The 18,339-nt window shown below is 46.6% G+C and overlaps 1 protein-coding gene across 6 annotated transcripts in view; it reads left to right on the forward strand.

The window, feature by feature from the left end:
• Positions 1–589: 589 nt before the first annotated feature.
• The window catches only part of BMAL1 (basic helix-loop-helix ARNT like 1), a 106,571-nt gene continuing 88,821 nt past the window's right edge, over positions 590–18,339 (forward strand). For 5 of the 6 annotated variants that reach the window (XM_061203044.1, XM_061203041.1, XM_061203037.1 and 2 more), the window contains exon 1: positions 1,407–1,513. The gene's annotated coding sequence lies outside the window, so the exon portion shown is untranslated. Of the gene's footprint in view, positions 682–1,406; positions 1,514–18,339 lie in introns of those variants that run through there. The other variant, XM_061203046.1, reaches the window with a different exon arrangement.

An 18,339-nucleotide genomic window follows, 5' to 3' on the forward strand; every position in this document is an offset into this window, starting at 1 on the left:
GTAAACTTAGGAAAAGTAGTAAGCTACCAATGAAGTTGGTTAACCTTGAAAACGGTCAACATTCAGGCCCCAAGCACATACTGGGCAACTCACTGTGCCTGGCAGTGAGCTGGGGATGGGCTACAATTTTACAATGTTTAAAATGCAGCATCTGTGTTCAAGGAACAAGGCTGGAATTCTAGAGTCATAGGGGCTAGTCTGGGTCACAGGATTGAGTGATTTAGATCTGTTTGTTCACATATCCAGTCAACAAACAAACATGCACCCTCCCCACCCTTCCATTCCTTCCCCCCCTCCTTAGGTACTAAAGGGGAGGGGCGAGTATAACAAAAAGGACAAGGTCCCTGTATTCAAGGAGTTTAATATCTAAAACGGTTGGGAGTTCTTTGAGCTAAAGGTCCTCTGTTAAATGCTTGAGATGCAAAAATGAGACAGATTCTCCGTCCTCCAGTACTAAAGTTGTATCTTGTTATGAAATGTTTATTTTCTGTAACGATTTGTTTCCTTCCGTCTCACTCCCTGGACAGCTCTTCTACGGTAAAGACTAGAGCCACCGGGAAGTTGTCTGCCACACAGTAGGTGCGGTCACTGAATGGAATCGCTCCAGGCTTGAGTTTCCGCTTTTGAACAAGAATGACAGCTCCAGTGGGATGCTTGGAGGTCAGGACGAATGAAAAGAACGTAAGAACACTTGGATGGAAAAGCCTTCTGGAAATACTAAGTATTTTTTTCTCTCGTTTGGACTTTGGCAAACCAAGATGTTTTGGGAAGGGTCTGGCACTCTGTGTTCCTAAAATTGGTCTCCTAGATGGAGTTGGAGGAAGGGGAGTGAGAGATTGTTGCTTTCGTCAGGATGTCCCGAGTGAAAAAGGGCGAGGAGGAGTGAGAGCCCTGAGCCAGAAGCAAGTCAGGGACCTAGAGAAGAGGGACATGCCAGGCGACTGCAAGGAGTGCGGCGTCTGCACCCGCAGTGGCCAAGGCTAGCGGGAGACCTGAGGGGAAAGAAAAGACAGGGGCGAGGAAATCCAGGGAAAGCGCGCGGATTGGTCCTCTCCTTGGGGCGTGCGCTTCTGTGCGCCAAGCGATTGGTGGCGGGAAAGTAGCAGGTAAACCGGCCCCCGCCGCCTCGCCATTGGTCAGCGGCCTCTCTAGCTGCCACACAACTGGCCAGCAGGCCGCCGAGCCGCGCGCGGATTGGCCGGGGGCGGCCGCCTGGACCGGCTCCCTTTGGGCGCTAGGATTGGCTGGCGGGAAGAGGCAGGTATCCGGGCTCCGCGACTCCTCCATTGGTGGGCGGGGAAGGGGGGTTGGGCACAGCGATTGGTGGGCGGGGGGCCGGGCCTGGGCCGGCGGGGAGCGGATTGGTCGGAAAGTAGGTTAGTGGTGCGACATTTAGGGAAGGCAGAAAGTAGGTCAGGGACGGAGGTGCCTGTTTACCCGCGCCGGACTCACCGCCGCCGCCGCCGCGGGATCCGAGTGGGGGCGCGGGCGCGGGCGCTCCCGGCGAGCCACGGTGAGTGTCGGGCTGGCCGCGGCCAGCGGCGCGGCCGCGGGCACCCCGTCGGGGCCGTTAGCACCCTGGCAGGCGCGGCGCCTCAGCCGCCGCCCGGGGCGCAGCCCGGCCGCCGGGGAGCCCTGACCGACGTGCCCGCTGCCGGCCTTAAAGGGCCCGTGCCCGCTCCCTGCCCCCACCCGGGCCGCGGGGAGGCTGCGCTCCTTAAAGGCGCCGCGCCCGTCCGCCCCCATCCTCACTCGCGGGGGTTGGCGCTGCGGGGTAGAGCGGGCAGAGGTGCCGCAGGCGCCCTTAAAGGGATTGGGAAGGAGTCCGCGGGAATACCCACCTCCCCTCAGCAGGCATCGCTACCTGACCCGGGGGGTGGGGGGGAGAGGAGGTAGGAGCAGCCAGCTGCCTCTTAAAGGGACAGCTCCACCCTTTGGGAGCAGTGACCCGGCTGAGGGCGAGTCCTAGGATGTATCCCCGGAAGGTTCGGGGACCCCCGAGGCGACCACCCTTGACGGCTGCACCCCAAGGGCGTTGGGCGAGAGATGCTGCTTCTGCCCTTTCTCCGTCTCCTCCACTTCCCTTTCGGGAGCCTGCGGGGCTGGGTGGGGGCGGGGAGGGCGTCTCCGCCGCGCTTGGGGAGTCCGAGCCCCCCCTTGCCCCTTCGGCCCTGTCGCGGGTGCTGCCGCTGCACCCGGGTATTCCCCGCCGGAGATGCGGCCGACCCCAGCCTGCGAACTTTCGTCCGGCCTGCGCCATCTGGGTCCTGGGCAGCCCGGGGAGGATCCCCCTTGGGTCTGCGAGCAGGTGCTCCACGGCACGGGGATGTCGCCCGGCGCCGGTGTGGGCCCGCCGCCCGCCGTGGAGTCCTGGAGACCGCAGCGAGTCTGGGTTTAGCACCGGGTTTGACAGATGTCAAAGAAAAAGCTTCCCGCTCACGATTGCCGGACGTTGACAGCCAAGAGAGCTCTTGTTTGCTCAGAGGAATAAGTGGAAGAATAGAAATTAATGCCGACCTTGTGGGGCTCGAGTCAGTCACCCCGAGGGGTCGTGGGAACCGGCTGCGGAACCGAGGGCAGGCGCGGGGGAAGGAAAGGCTGTACTGGACATGGGCGTCTGTTGTCAAGTTTGTGCGGGCCGGTGGGATACCTGGCTGTCCCTCCTCACCTCACCTTTCCCATCCTCTTTTCCCTCCCCTGCCTCGGCCCCTTGTTTTGGCACTTTTGCGCTTGCTGTCTCCTCTCCCTGCTAACATAGCTACTCCTCGGCAAGGAATTATTAGCCAAGTTTTATCACTCAGCTTCCAGAAATTAGATTCGAAGAAGCATTTCTTGACTGTACGTGTATTTCCAGGATCTTCGTTTTTTAAAAAATCCATAAAAGCTGCCCATTAGCTGCATCTAGTTTTGCACAATGCTTGCTTGTCATTTGTCCTTCTGACATCTGCTGCTGTTCCTTCCTTTAATCTATTTTTATATGACAACTATTATTTTAATTCTTCTTGTCTCATTGATATCAGGATCTGTCAATTTGGGTTGGTGGAGTTTTTAATTAATGTACTGGTTGAATCATGAGCTTAAAATAATCATTGCTGCTCCTGAGCAGTTTTGAATAATCTCATGCTCTCCGTGCTTGCAAGATTTAAAAAAGAAAGAAAAAAAAAAAATCACTGCTGTTAAATTTGATTTCCATATCAATGAAACTCTAAAATATTTTTTTTAACACAAAATTGAATCTTTCACTCCATGCTCTGTTACTGAGTTCACTTTACTAATAAGTCTTTAAAACACTTTGTTGAACATATTTAGAAGGCTTTAAAATTTCCTGGGCAGGATTTGAAATTGCCTGTATCATCTAAAGCTGGATCTGTAGGGGCATTTTTGGTTTTGATTGTAGATGTAGCCAGTGAATAATAATAGTAAGTTAAAACTATAGTTAAATTTATACCTTATTCCAACCCCTAGAGTTTAGAAAGAGGGAGAGAGAAAGGAGCAGGTGTGATAGAAGAGCACTAGCCTGAGAGTTAGAATCTCCTGGTTCTAGCCCAGGCTTGAGCTTTCATGGCTGTGCTACTTGGGGCAAGTCCCTGAACCTTTCTGAGTTCTACTTGCCTCAGATGGAAAGTAAGGCAGTTGAACTAGGTGATCTCAGAGGTTCCTTCTGCTCTAAAGTTCTGTGCATCTCTAAATAATTAATACAGCTGAATTCAGGTCGGTATTTACCTGCTGGAGCCTCCAGAATATCTGAGCTGAAGTCCTATTTTCTTGGGAAACTTAAACAGATCAACAGATGGTGTTTTAAAGAATCCATTTCAAATGATTTATAAAATGATGACTACTCAGGAATTTGTCTGCTATTTGCAGAAGAGGTTTGCCTACCACAGAGAGGAAAAGGAAGTGGCCCTACTTTCAGATTTATCGCTCCATACCGACGATCTCTACGCAATTTATATACTAAACAATGGACAGGCACTGTAGAAAGACTTGTTAACAAAATGCATAAGCATATGTAAAAACGAAATATTCTGTATCTCTCTTTGGTATAAGGGTTGCCTTCCTTCTATGGGCTTTCTTCTATTTATGAGTCCATCAACTCATGGTGGTTGGAGAAAGGCAAATATTAAAGAAACAGTTTCTGCCCCATATGATGTTACAGTCATAGGTAGTGATTTTCGTTAACATCGTGGTAGCAGTTGCAGGGAAGTAATTTTTTACTTCCTTTTTAGACCTCGAGGTTTAGTTAGGAGCCTGGAAATACAGGTATGTCACCCTTCTCCACAGTCTTTTCTCTCATTGCCACTTCATCATAATACCCAGACTTACCCCAGACACCCTCCCTGGCTTTTCTCCTCCCTCTCTCTCTAAACAAGACCTGCTCTGACTTAAGCTCCCTCAGCATCTCTTCCTTCTGGCTCAGAATGTCTTGTCCCTTTCCCCCATCTCTCCTCTTTTCCTCCCAGTTTGGAAAAAGCAAGTGAATTTCTCCCCTGTTCCCTCTTCTTAGACCCTCAATTTGGGCAGGAGCCTGGTCTCTGGTAGCAGGACCTGGGACTTGGGTTGGGTGGTGTGTCCTTGGACGAGTGCTAGACTCCTCTGACTGCAGGCTCCTCCTCTGTGGTGTAATGAAGGAGCCTGCCTCCTAGAGTCCCTGTGAGGATCAGGGGAGGTGATGTGGGTAAAATGCCTGGCACATAGGAAGCCCGCCCTCAGTGTCTCCTGACACTCCCTCTCAGTGCTGTCAGGGTCCTGTCGGTCCTGTCACTGGAATATCCTTCGTGCTGTTTGCCCTCAGCCTCCTTACCAACCCTAGAAAAGCCCTTGTCTTGATTGAGGAGGGAAGGATGGAAGGGGAGGAAACAGGCCTGCTGTGGGCCGCTGTGCAGTGCGCAGCTTTCATGTGTCTGCACTAGGTGCCCCTGGGTCCCCATGTCTTTCTCTCCCCTCCCTGCCTGGCAGCCTCTCCCAGGGCTGTGAATGGTCACCCCCTCCACTCTCTCACCTGCTCCATTCTTAGCTCCTGCCCTCTCTCTACTATCCTTCTTCATATTTCGTCTCAAATATCTCCAAAAACTTTAAGTCTTGAATTCCAGGGCCTCATTCTTAGTCCTAAATTGTTGTTCTTGGCCCTTTTGCAGCTTATACCCACCTGTCTTTCCCTCCTTTTTGAAATCCCCTCCTCCCTCAGCCTTTAGGTCACATTGCTTTCTTGGTTTTCTTCCTGCACACCCTAAAAGTAGGTGTCTTTTTGGGCCTCTGCACTTCACACTATCCCAGTTGGCTCAGGTCCCCTTTCCGGTCCTGATGTGTCTCTCCTGCTTCAGCTGCTAGCAGGTCCATTGTAGACATTCACGGCAGCCTATTGCCAGCATCCGTGGCCTTGGAGTTACAGGTTGCAAACTGCTTGCAAGCATGGTCTCATTTCATCCTCATGACAGCTGTACCCCTTCACCATCAGGCTGTCCTGAGAGGGACTTTGGTTGGGGGGTTAAAAGCACAGACTTTGGAGCCAGATTTTATATCCTGACTGTTCCTTACTAGGTTTATGACTTGTGGTCAAGTTGCTTTGCTCTCTCTGTCTTGGTGTTCTCATCAGTAAGACTGGAATCACTTTAGTCCTTACCTCAGAGTGTTGCAGTGTGGATTCAATGAGTTAAAGAATTAAAACTACATGAAGCTCTTCATGGAACATAGTAAACATTCATGGATGTTAGCTATCAGTCTTGCTGCTCCTTCTTGCCTCTCCATACGCAGCCCACCTGGCTGTGTGCACAGGACTGTCCAGTCAAGCTGAAGAGCTGTCCGCTCCCTGGACCAGCCCTTGGCCCGTTCTATGCCTCAGCCTTCTCTCATCCAAATCCTACTCTTCTTCAAGACCCAGCTCAAATGCTTGGTCCTCCTGGAGCTATTTCTTCATTTTGTTTTTCTTCCTCCCCACACTGGGCAGCAGTGTCCCCAGCCCTTGATCTAGCTCTAATTATTTTAGGTACTGCTGCATCCCATATCGTGTTGGGCTGTCTCTGGGAATATCTTACCTGCTGGTTCCAGGCCAAGCACTTTGGGGGGAGTTCATCTTGGTTTCCCCAAATCACAGGCATAGGGAGCCTTCAGGATATGCTTGTCCAGTCCCAATTAATGACCTTGAGGAGGAGGAGATGGGGTGGCATAGGCACTCAGGGACTAAGCACATGGAGGGAAGGGGATATACCTGTGGAGAGGTGGGAGCATGAGATGAGGGATGCAACAGGGGCACGAGTGGACGTGGCCATGAGTAGTTAGGTCTGCATGGAAGGAGGGATTGAGTTGGGGACCTAAAGTCAGGGAGATGAGATTGGGTAAGCTTTAGTCATCTTTGCTTCAGGAGAACGTTGAGTGCTGGCACATGATGGGAAATTATTTTTACGTTAGTACATGCTGTCCTTTTAAATAGGATAAACTCATGTTTATCCAGCCTGGTTAAAGAAGGGGATGGATGGTTTGTCTAATTTAATATTCTGGTTAATACTCTACCCATTAGATTTTGTACATATGCTGAGTAAAACATTTACAAGTACTTATGCCTTCAACTACTGTTTGAAATGTGTGACCTGGGCAAATTAGTTAGCTTCTTTGAGTCTGATTTACCTCATTTGCAAAATAGAAATAATAATAATGATGGTAACAGCAGCTAACATTTATTGAACATTCTCTAAGTGCCAGCAGATATGTTAGTCACCTTATGTTTATTAACTTGTTTAATCCTCATAACAACCCTATGAGGTAGGTACCATGATTATCCTTATTTTACAAGTGAGGTGGTTTTGTGAACTGCCCAGCTGGTATGGGGTGGAGCCAGATTGGTGCAGGGGGAGCGGGGAGGGATGGACACTTCCAGAGTCGGCTGTCTAACCACTGCGGTAGATGCCTGCTGGGAGGAACCACTGGATTTGATCCCGTGTCTGAAGCACCCGGCACCAGGCCAGGAGCCAGGCAGGCCCGAGGTGATTGGTGACCAGTCTTATTGCTGACAGACATGGCGTATACCTCCTTTTAAGCAGGACTGAAGTCCTCTGCGGTGGGACACAAGGGGTGCATGTCTGGATATTACCCAAGTGTGAGTTCCAGGGGCTTGTGAGCGTGCGTCTCACATCCTGTTGTACATTTCTGTATCTCTTGCTTCCTCCTGCCTTTCTGCGGCGTTGCTCTGACGTAAGCCTCATGTGGCTCAGCCAACCCCTCCCCAGGCAGCTTGTGTGAGATGAACCTCCTCACAGAACTCCTCACCCACTGCCCCCGCCGGGCCATCTGCGGAGAGCGTCACGGGAAGGAGACCTTTTGTAAAGTCTCTCACCTTCTTCCTCCTCTCTCCAGCTTCTTACCCCAAAGACAGATGTCCACAGCCTTAATGTGTACGTATATATAAATATATTTTTTAATGCCAGTTGTTCCCCAAATACATTTAGATAGTAAGGGAAACATTGTTTTATGTCAAGAACCTGTTACATAAAAATGTGTTATATAATGTTCAAATGTATACTGCACGGTGAAATTAGATACTACTTTTTTTTTTCAAAGAATAAAAAGATAATAAACACAGGCTATACTGAAGGTAATTAATCTCAGATTTGAAAGGCATGGAAAGACATGCCCTGCCCTCAGAGTTATTGTTTTGAATCTCTGTTCACCTTCTTGAATGCTCCAAGTATAGAATGTTTGGGAAGTTGACCCGAATCTGCCATGGAATGCTACTGTGAAATACTCTGGAAGTTGTCTTTTTTTGGGGGGGGGAAGGGGGGGATGTCTCCTGCTCACTTATATCTCTCTCATGTCTAAGCAGAGGGAAGAGGCTCTTTTTGCCCCCCTCATGCTTAGACCATCAAGGTCATATTTTAACCAGTTTTCTGCTCTACCTTCTACTTCCTTCAGTTCCTCCCACATGATGTGGCCAACTTTGCCTTCCGAGAACAGCCCTGCTGCCAGTGGCCTGTGGTCGCCACTCCTGTATCCGGTCTTCCAGGCTCTCCAGAGTCTGACCCTGTTCCCCCTGCTCTCACCAGCCCTGCTCCCTGCCTCTACCTCCATTTGCAGACCGAGCCCAGTGCCTGGGGTTCGGTTCTGCTTGTCCCTGCCCAGGCCACCCCATGCCCTACTCTCTCCTGCTGTCTGTCTTCCCTCAGCTCTCTCCCTTGACCTGAGAGGCCTCTCTCTTTGCCCCAGCCTGCCTTGAATCTCCCTGCTTTGTGAAACCTCCTCTGATGACATTTGTCCCCTTTGTGCTCTCTCTCTCTCGCTTTTTTTACTTCTGATTGCCAGCCATTCATTCAGAAGCATTGGTACTTCATAATTAGCATATTGATCATATCGATTCCAATTAGGATGGCCAGTTCTCTCATTTTTTAATTGTCTCATGAATAATTATCTTGTCCTCACTTCCCACCCTCCAATTCTACTCGTTTACTCATTCAGTGAAGTTTGTTGGATGCTTGCCATGTGCATAGCAGTGTTCCAGGCACTGAAGGTACAGCAGTGAACAAAACAGAGTCCCAGGGGAAGGAGACAGACCGTAAACAGTTAAGCATGTTAACTCCTGGTAGTGATAGATGCTAGGTAAGCAACCACATAGAGTAAAACAGTAGTGATGATGAAGGAGGTTGCTTTAGCTGGGTCCTTGGGTGAAGAGGTGACATTTGAGCTCAGCTGCAGGAAGATGTGGGGAAAGTATCTTAGGAAGAGGGAACAACCAGTGCAAAGGTCCTGAGATTGGAAGTAGTTTGATTGTTTTTGAAGTAAAATAAAGGCCAGTGTAACTGGATTTTTAGTTCCTTGAGTATAGATGTTTTATCCTCCCTGTAACCCTTAGCCCAGTGCTAACAGCCCTGTAAATACTTGCACTCAAAATTGGAGCATTTGCCCTTGGTTATACATTGTATAAATAGCAGTTTACCGTATCCTGCTCAGAAGGCTTTTAATAAAACATTATATTGCACATAAACAAATTAAGGGTTTGTAGGGTTTTCTCATAAATATACTCTTAGCATGTATCACTATTACTGTTTTAATTATGTCTAGTGCAGAGCTTCAGACTTCAGAATTCTGTTTTACATGCACAGCCATCTTAAAAACAGATTTTGTTTCAAAAGTTCATTTGTAAGGCAGTTGATGGAAACTTGGGATACATTTTTCTATAGAAAAAAATGAACTAAATGGTGGTTTGGTTCCCAGGCAAGCCCACAAAAGCCATTTAGTGCTGACTCTAGCTGAAACCATACTATTTAGTACTAAAGCGTTAGCAGCATTAATTAAGCCTTCTGAAGCTAGACCCCCATCTATATAGCATTAAAGGTCATTTACTACTAGCGTTAATGGGACCCATTTACCTAAGTCACTTCTCCTACTATTTTTCTAGTCTGACAAAAAGGTTTATAAAAGGGATTTTTGCCTTTGTGCCTTTAAGATTTCATTTCATGTGTTATAAGTGAGACAGTGGTGTGGAGAGTGGGGAAAACTGTGGGCTGGGAGCTGGGAGAGGCCCGGGCTCCAGTCTTTGCCCAGCCACCGACTTGCTGAGTAACTTTGAGTAAGTTGCGCTCATTGAACTTTGATTTCTCAGGTCCTTCTTGGCTATAAAATCCTGGTTTTTCAATGTCACGGGAAAACATGCATGTATTTCATTGTTCAAACCTGCCCTCCAGTAGCTACCTCCACTTTCTTTTTGAAGAAGTAGGTGGCACGCAAACAATGAGGAACTCAAGAAGTTCCCATGTGTGGTACCCAACCGTTATGCCTTCAATATGAACCTTGATTTTAATCTGCTATCTCTCTTGACGAGTTGAAAGAAATTTTGTCCTAGAACTTTTGGTCCAGATAAGATTCCTGTGTTCTTCCTCAACTTATCTTCCATGTAATTATGTAAATCATTTTTTCTTTTTAACTCTTAGGGATAAAAATGGTGACTCTGGTTTGTTGCTTTTGAAATATACTTATAAGTGCCCTTAGGGAATGGAACGAGTTTGCAGGAGAGAGCAGAGCTGAAGGAGTGTGGGATCAAAAACAATTTTAAATGTTAAATGCAAAGCTATTTTCAGTATCCTGCTGGAGGAAAAGAAATTTTTTTTTTTTTTTTTTTGAGGCTTTAGATTAGAAGAGGTTCCTGCTCCAAAGGAGAAGAGCTTCAGGTTTTGCAGTGGTGAAAACTACCCGATCCTTTACCTACCACCCCTCCCTTCCTCCTCTCCCACTTCTGAGTTGTTTTTGGCCTCAAGAGCCACATTTGCTATTTGAGAGGTTTGATAAGCAATGCTAGTCTCAGAGCTCAGCTGGGACTTAGGGTGTTAGAGGCTTAGAGTTCAGCTGTCTTAGGGTGCAGAGTGCTACGTGGAGAACTTCCCCAGTAGATTCTAGAATGAGGGAAGCCTCATTGGGAGTGACAGTGCACTTTGAGCTCTGCCTCTGTTTGGTTACTTGTGAATAGTATGTTTCATTTTTTTCTTTTTCCCTTACTTGAAGGCATAACAAGAGGAGTTGGTGCAAGAAGTTGTTGCTCTGTGGATTTCACTTGGGAGCTAGAGGGTGGCATTATACCCAGCGTTCCTCCTTAGATCCTGGAATACTGGCAGGAATTTTGTCTGTTTTTTCTCTGCTGTATCCCCAGCAACTAAGACAGTGTCTGCACAGAGTAGTCACTCAATAAATTGTTGCTGAGTGAGTGAGTTCAGCTTGGGAAAACCTCAACTTTCCCACCCTGTCTAACAGTATATAGGCTCATGTGCTTGGTCTTGCAATGTACTTTGGATTTTAGGATACTGTTTCCTTTTGCCATCTGTGTTTTTCTTATTCTTCAGGTTGGCCAGATATCAGTATCTTTTATTGATGATCAGGACTTAGCTGGCCATGGATGTCCCTGCCCTGCTGATGTTCATCTTTATGTTATCTTTAATTGGCTCCAAAGTACAGCAAATCAATAGCTGAGCCACATCAACTAAAAGAAAACCTACCGCATATTTCTTTGGGTGTAGTACTATACATTTCTTTATTCAGTCAACAAATATCTGAAGGGCAATATACCAGGCACCATGGAGACCCAGAGGAAGAACAGAAATAGTTGTTGTGGCCAAGGAGCCTGCAGTTTTATCTGCAAATAGATAAACCAAGGCCACGTATAATGCCAGTAAAGTGGTCTAGACGATCTATAATTGCTACAGGAATTCAGAGACTAGAGAGTTCTTTGTGAGTTGCCATGTGAGGGAGGAGGCTTCGTGGAAGTGATCAGATTTAATCCAGACTTTTAAGGATGTGTAGAATTTTGATTCACAGAAAAGGGTAGCACAGGTATTTCCAGGGAGCAGGTGGGTGGGAACACATCATAATTAAAAGCACAGAGGTAGGAATGACCAGCTTGTATTCAGGGACACAGCCTTGCCTAGAATGGAGGGTTCTTCATTTCAGATGATAATAATTGCTAATATATAGAGAGTTCTTATGATGTCCTTAGCACTTCACATATATTATCTGATTTAATGCCTACAAAACCCCATGAAGGAGGTACAATTATTAGCATCATTTTAGAAATGAGGAAATTGAAGCACGGAGTGATCCAGTAACCTGCCTAAGGTCACATAGCTAAGAAGCAGTGGATCCAGGTGTAAAAACCAAGCCATGGAGACTCTTGACCAGTGGAATCCTCTGTCTCCCACTGTCCTCCAGATGCAGGATTTGGGCTTGGCTGGGGATTTTAGAGTCACGAGCTGGAAGTGGACAAGACTCTATTTAGTCCACTGCTTAATTTTGTAGAAGAAGAAACTCAGCAAGGTTAAGTGGCAAGTCAAAGTTTACCTAGTGAGGTAGAGAGTGGTAAAGAACCACTGAAGTTGTTTAATGATGATGATGATTTTAGTGATGTGAAATGATTCTCCCTAAAGCATTAGTCCAGTGTGAATGTTCCAGCTGGACTGGAGCGGAGGGGCTCACTGCAGCAGGGACCTGATAGGAGGCTTCTAGCCGAATCCAGACGGAGATTCACCGGAGCGGAGCCAGAACTGGGAATTAATTGTCAATTATGTTAATCGGCATGGCTGTTTTCAGTTGCCCTTTAGAATTCTAGAGCGTGGGGAACATCTGCTTGTGTGAGTGGCTTTTAAGTATGTTGAATCTGCACTGTACTGTGACAGAGACACCTTGGTTAATGAATTCTTGAGAAGCAAAGCACCATTATGGAAGTCAAATGTTTAAAAACAAATACCTGCATTTTCCAGAAAGGTTCCCTGTTTGGGAACCGGATAACCTGCATTCTAGACTGTTTCTGCTACTTACGCACCAGATAGTTTAAGCCAAATAACTTAATGTCTCAAACTGTGGCTGATTCCTTATCTGTGGAACAGGTATAACAATTCTTGTCCAGCCCCTTACAGTGTGGTTTTGATGCTGGAGTGAGATAAGGAAAGAATAGGGGTTTTGGAAGCGGTAAAGTTGCTCCCTGGTTGTAGGGAGTAGCAGCTGTGGTGTTAATAGTGAAGGTGTACTAGCCTTTCAGGGAGAGCCTGGAGGGCACAGAAGTAGTTCCCCTGCCTCCAGGGTGTGTTTAGGGATGTGGCGCTGTCCACCAAATGGGTGCTGACTAACCTCACTTTGCTGGTGTAGGGCCGTATTTTAAAGATGATGATATATTTCACCCTGAGAGATGGGGGGCCAGCCTCGGCATAGATAGAAAAGTTAGACACAGACATCCTAGTTAATCTCTTCTCCTCTGTGCACACCTCTCAGGATAGTGATGGACAGCTATGAACCAGAAAAACAAGTGGCAGGATCTAGCCAGCTGGCCAGTTGGGCATTCTTAGACATTTCACCTATCCTGGGGCAATAGGAAGAAGTCCAGAAGAACCTTGATTAGTTTGGGGAATTAGTGGGTGAGCCAGCATGCTGTCCAGGTAATACTTGGTTATAAAGCTTGTAGCAAAGTCTTGACATGAAGGACTAGAGATTTGCCAAATCTTAATTATTGTTAGTATTGCATGATGTACTTATTATTCATAATAATAATTTTAGCAGTACTTATTAACCTTTGAGTATTTACCATCTGCCGAGAACTATGCTAAGTGCTCACACGACTTTTCCCATTTAATACTCACAATAGCCCTGTGGGGTGGGCGCTGTCAGTCCCACTTTCTAGTTAGGGAGACTGAGACCCAGTGCCTTTGATGGTACACAGTGAGTGGAAAAGCCATGATTCAAACCCAGGACAGTCTCACTCCAGAGCCTGCACTCTTACCTGATGCATTCTTCTTCCTCCCTTTTCCTGGGACCCTAAGATGCTTTCTGAATCTGGTTTAGAGGTTTCTGACAGCCCAATGGGTCTTTGGAAGGCATTTTTGGATGATAGTGGCCATGTCTCTTCCTCCTCCACGGCCATGGCTGACATCTAGCAGCTCTTGCCGGCTTCCCTGTGGCTTGTGAGCAAATGGATGCCAAGGATGAATGCAGCAGATTGACTAACTCTTGCCAGCTAGTGCCTATGGGGGAATTTTAAAGGGGGAAAGAGAGGACTACGGAAGAATTGCTCTGGGTCAGTTTTTCAAAAAGTGGCTGTGTAGTTGGTAGTCTGTTCCATTTTCATGTTGATGCTCGTCAAAATCTCACAAAAGCCTTTCCCGAGGTCACGGTCATGATAACAATGCCATCCACCTTTCATGTGTGATTTACAAAGTAGTTTTTATATGTATTGTCTTGTCTCGTCTTCACCACCGCCTTATGAGGAGAGGAGTTATAAAGACTCATTTTGCAGGCTAGAAATACCTAGAGAATTTAAACTACTGTCCAGGGTCCCAAAGCTAGTCAGTGGCAGAGTCAGGCTTAAACACCACTTTTCTGACAACTTCTACTTTCTTCCCAAGTTCCTCTTTGCTTACTCTGTTGAAGATGTTCTTAAGTGTTCAGATTTACTATATTCAGAGGTCAGCAGGAATTATTGAAGTGAAGTGCTACAAACTACACTGTTACTGAATCAGAATAAATGAAAGGTCATGTGATTGGTTATTGTGTTAGGTTTAATTGATTTGCACCTACTTTCGATGGCACAGAACACACAAAGATCTTCTGTGGTATATTATTGGACCAGCAGACCTTCTAGCTTTAAAAGTCCCAAGGCTTTAATAGATGATAAAACATGGAGTTTATGTAATTTCTTTAAAAAGTTGACCATCGAGTTCTTGGTTGGGAACACAAGCTCTTATTATCACATTGTTTCCATGGAGAAATGAGCCTTGATTCACATGATTTCAGCTCTTGGTGCCTTTTCTAGGAATGGAGTAAACTGCTGTAGGAGAGAGAACTGGTGGTGTTATCACTTAGAGCTCTCTCCCCTCCTGTTACTATAGGAGGCTGGTTTGCTTTTCTGGGCCCTCTCAATTTTCCTGTGACCTGAACATAAATCATCTTGGAGATCCTGTTAATTTCATTTTTGAAAAGTTTTCCGTGAAATAAACCTGAATGGAATACTTTCTTATATAGTTTTGAACATCCCCTTTAAGGTATTTAATCGGCGACAAGGGGCTTTGCTAAGAGAATGTAGAACTGGTCTCACTCAAGCTTCTTGTATTAGGTGGGACGCAGAGCAAATTCCTGTATTAGGGAGCTCCACAGACACATTGGCTGAAATTGGGTGGTAGCTGATTTCTTTCTCATGTACCAGTTTAGAGTAGACAAGGGTCCAGGCCTTCTGTCTTCAACACGTGGCTTCCACTTGGTGGTTGAAAGTGCAAGCTTCAGTTTTTACTGTCTCCCAGGGGAAAGGATCAGGGAGTAATACATGCAGTCATTTTAAGGGCAAGACCTGGAAGTAGCACATTCTTTTATCCCATTGGCCAGAACTTAGTCCTATGGCTACATTTAGCTGCAAAGGAAGCTGGGAAATATCTTCAGTTGGGAGGCCATGAGTCCAGCAAAATCTGTTTTTCAGGGTGGAAAGGAGACTGAACACTGGGGGAGGCTAGCAGTGTGCTACACTGTAGAAGGGAGTAAATAGGATCTGAAACTCTTGCCAGGAAAGCTGGGAAGATGCCTGAGTCCAGGGTCAGAATCTAAGAAGGCTTCCAGAAACCAGGACACGTGCAGCCATCTAGAAGTCAGGGCAACTCATTGCTCAGAAACTGGGCACTGGATGAAGAGTCAGAAAACCTAGATTTGAGTCTAGCTCTTCCATGTCATAACCTGGGGTAAAATACTCCAATGAATGTTTGCCTTATCATCTAGAATATGGGAACAATGGCGATGATCTTTCTGTCTCCCAGGCTTAGTGTGAGGATAATGGATGGGGAAGTGCTCTGCAAACTGCAACTCCGTGGAAGTGGGCACAGCGTCTGTGTTATTCAGTGTTGTTCACCTTTGTGTCCAGAGCACCCAGCCCAATGCCTGACGTGGACACATTTGTTGAATGAAGTGTGAACTATTTGAGAGGTGAAAAAAAATGCCTTGTGCTAAGGAGCTCTTGATCCTGGATAGTCTTCTCTGCTAGGTGGAAAGGTTCTTTTCCTCTCCACTGGCCAAGGCCTTGGGCCTACATGTAAAACCACGTACCCCACCAGGATGCAGGCAGACGTCAGGGCAGCTCCCAGCTGGGTAGCACATGACACATATGTCCTTGGCAAGGCTATTTGCTTACTCCACAGTTTAGGTCACAGAATACAACAAAACTGGAGATAAGACTTTTGTTTGAATGTCATGGTCCATGAATGTGAACTGATCATCTTTAAATGGTTTGGTTCACCTGCAGATTGGAAGATAAAACTTTCCCAAGACCATTAAGACTTGATTTGTTGCTTCGAAATAATAAAATACAGTTATAAAATTCTTCTGTTGATTTGAAAAATGTGTGGCTTGTTCAAAAAATATTTCTTGAAAATATGATATAGGTAAGAGGATACAAAGATGAGTTTAATCTTTCTATCTTATGGGCCATTTTTGTCTCAGCTGTAGTGATTTTTTTTTCTTTTGCTAAGGAAATGGGGGTTCAGTGGAATAATCAGTTTTGCTTTTTTTTTTTTTTAACTTCATGAAGGGTTTCTTTTATTCATTTTGTTATTTAATTTGTTTATTCACTAAGGGTGAACTTCTTTCTTGGAAACCAATGGAGTGCTTTTAAGTGAACTTTACTGGAAGAAGGCAGGAACTGAAATTATATTCACGGTGTGCACTCAACTCTGTTAAAATTTCATTCATAGAAGGAGGGAAATGCGCCAGTGTTATCAGTGGTTCTCATCTTGTGGAATTAGACGTGATTTTCATTCTCATCTTCTTCTCTGCGGTTTCCTATTTTTCAACAATGAGCATGTATTACTTTTATAATCATAAAAGGCCGGTTAAAAATTAGTCCCACAAATTAATTCTCTCCAGCCAAATCAAGAATCTTTATTTTTGGCAACCTGGTCTGGGTTTTAAGCCATCATGTTAACTCAGACCTATCCAAATTATTTTCTGACTGAGGCATTTAGGAACTTGTTATAAAGAGGATGTTTTCCTTTTGGAAATTAACATAGAAAGCTAAATGTTTATCATGTGTTAGGAAAGATGTCCTGAGTAATGCTCCTCCTGGAATTTGACTGGCCTTTATTACAGTCACTTAAGGAAATGAATTTTGCAGGTTTCCCATTTGCTGTGTGACTTTTTTTCCTTTATCCTATACTCCTGTGTCCCTCAGGTACCTCTGGCTCTATTACCCTGGGATTGAGTGACCCTGTCCTTTGTTCTCTCAGGACCCTTCCATTTCTAGTGTCCCCTCCATCTGTTCATGACTTTGTAGATTTGGTTGTGGCTTCTTCCCACCAACATTTTTATAGAACGAGGAGGGCACATTGTTGTCCTTTTCCCTGTAGCAGCTTCCCCTTACTCCTTGTCATGGCTCAGGTGAGTGGCCTGAGCAGTGCTTCTGGGGTGCGGTGAGGAGGAGGGGTCGGGACTGCAGGGAAGGGGTGGGGGCCCTGAGCTGGCTAAGAGCTTTGGGGGAGGCACTGGGCCATCCATCCAGCACTTAGCCCACTCCTGGCAAGGCAGGCTCAGGCACAGCTCTTCGAGATGACTGCTTGGTGTTTGAATCCAGGCAGTCCCCGAGCCATGCATTCATCTGCTATGATCTGCAATGTGGCAGCCACTGTTCTAGATGCTGGCTGGGGGCACAGTGATGAGCAAGGCAGACCTGGCCTCTGCTCCCATGGAGCTTTCATTCTGGTGGGAGAGAGAAGCAGTTCACAGAGAAGTAAATGATAAAGATAATTACAGATTGTAAGAATGGCCCCAGAGGTGGTTACACGTGCCCGTTTGTAGTGGAGCAGGAGGACCAGAGTTGGAATGCTTCCAAGGCTTGGCTCCTTCTGTGTCCTCGGTACTTTCTGGCGCAGCGGGGTGAGATCAAGGAGACCTCTGAGCTGCTTCTCCCATTCAGTCAGCCTGGGCCAGGCCGGGATCTACAAGTGGAGAAAGCAAAAGCTGAAGGCATGAGCCAGGGGCCGGCTCTCTTGGTCCCTCCACCTGCCCATCTCTGGACTGCCCAAGGTGCACGTCTATCTTTTCTGAACAGTGGTGAGCCAGTTTGCACATAGGGGTCTAGATTTGTGCATGCCACAGCTCTGTCTAAAGATGAGCTTATATTCTCTCCCTAATTTCCAGCTTTTAATGAGGACCAGCTTCTCATTGTCCCTCCAGTGGGACATTGGGCTGTTTCCTTCAGGCAACTAGTTTTCATTAACTTCACCCTGCTTCCCCATCACCCAACCACCCCCAGTCCTTTCGCTTGTGCCTGAGTCTGACCTTTGCATGTATTTGGAAGAATTCACTGAGCTGTTGCCCTTTCTGAAACTCCTGATGACCAGCTATCACAGGATCTTTTCGCCTATCTGCTTGGCTTTTGACTGCCCAGAGAAGCTTGGAGTTGGTCAAATAAAAGTAATTTTCCTGAACTTCCTTGTTGAGTCTTCTTTTATATTATACTTCTCCGTCAGACTAGGACTCAGCCATTCATCCTGCTCTCCGTGTCTCCTCTTTCTGAAAACCAGGACAAAGAGGCCCCTCACCCCCATGGAGACTCAGCCCCCTTCCTCTACAGATATTATGACTGCTTTTCTGACCCTTCTCCTCCCATCTTTCTGCTCAAAGAGCAAAGCCTTTGAAGCTTGCCTCGTACCGGTTTGATGCAGTACAGGAAAACTTGAAGTTATCTGCCTCCTGAAGGGGTCTGGGGACTCACTTGGCTTCCAGAGCTCCCCCCACCCCTCTCCCACCCACAAACTGTGCCGTTTAACCAGAGAACAAGTCATTTATCAGTGATCATTTAACACTCCTACCAGGGCCTGCTTGGGAGGCTCTCTGTTACTAAATTCG

The sequence above is a fragment of the Eubalaena glacialis genome, chromosome 10, assembly GCF_028564815.1.
Source record: "Eubalaena glacialis isolate mEubGla1 chromosome 10, mEubGla1.1.hap2.+ XY, whole genome shotgun sequence".
Taxonomy (NCBI): Eukaryota; Metazoa; Chordata; class Mammalia; order Artiodactyla; family Balaenidae; genus Eubalaena; species Eubalaena glacialis.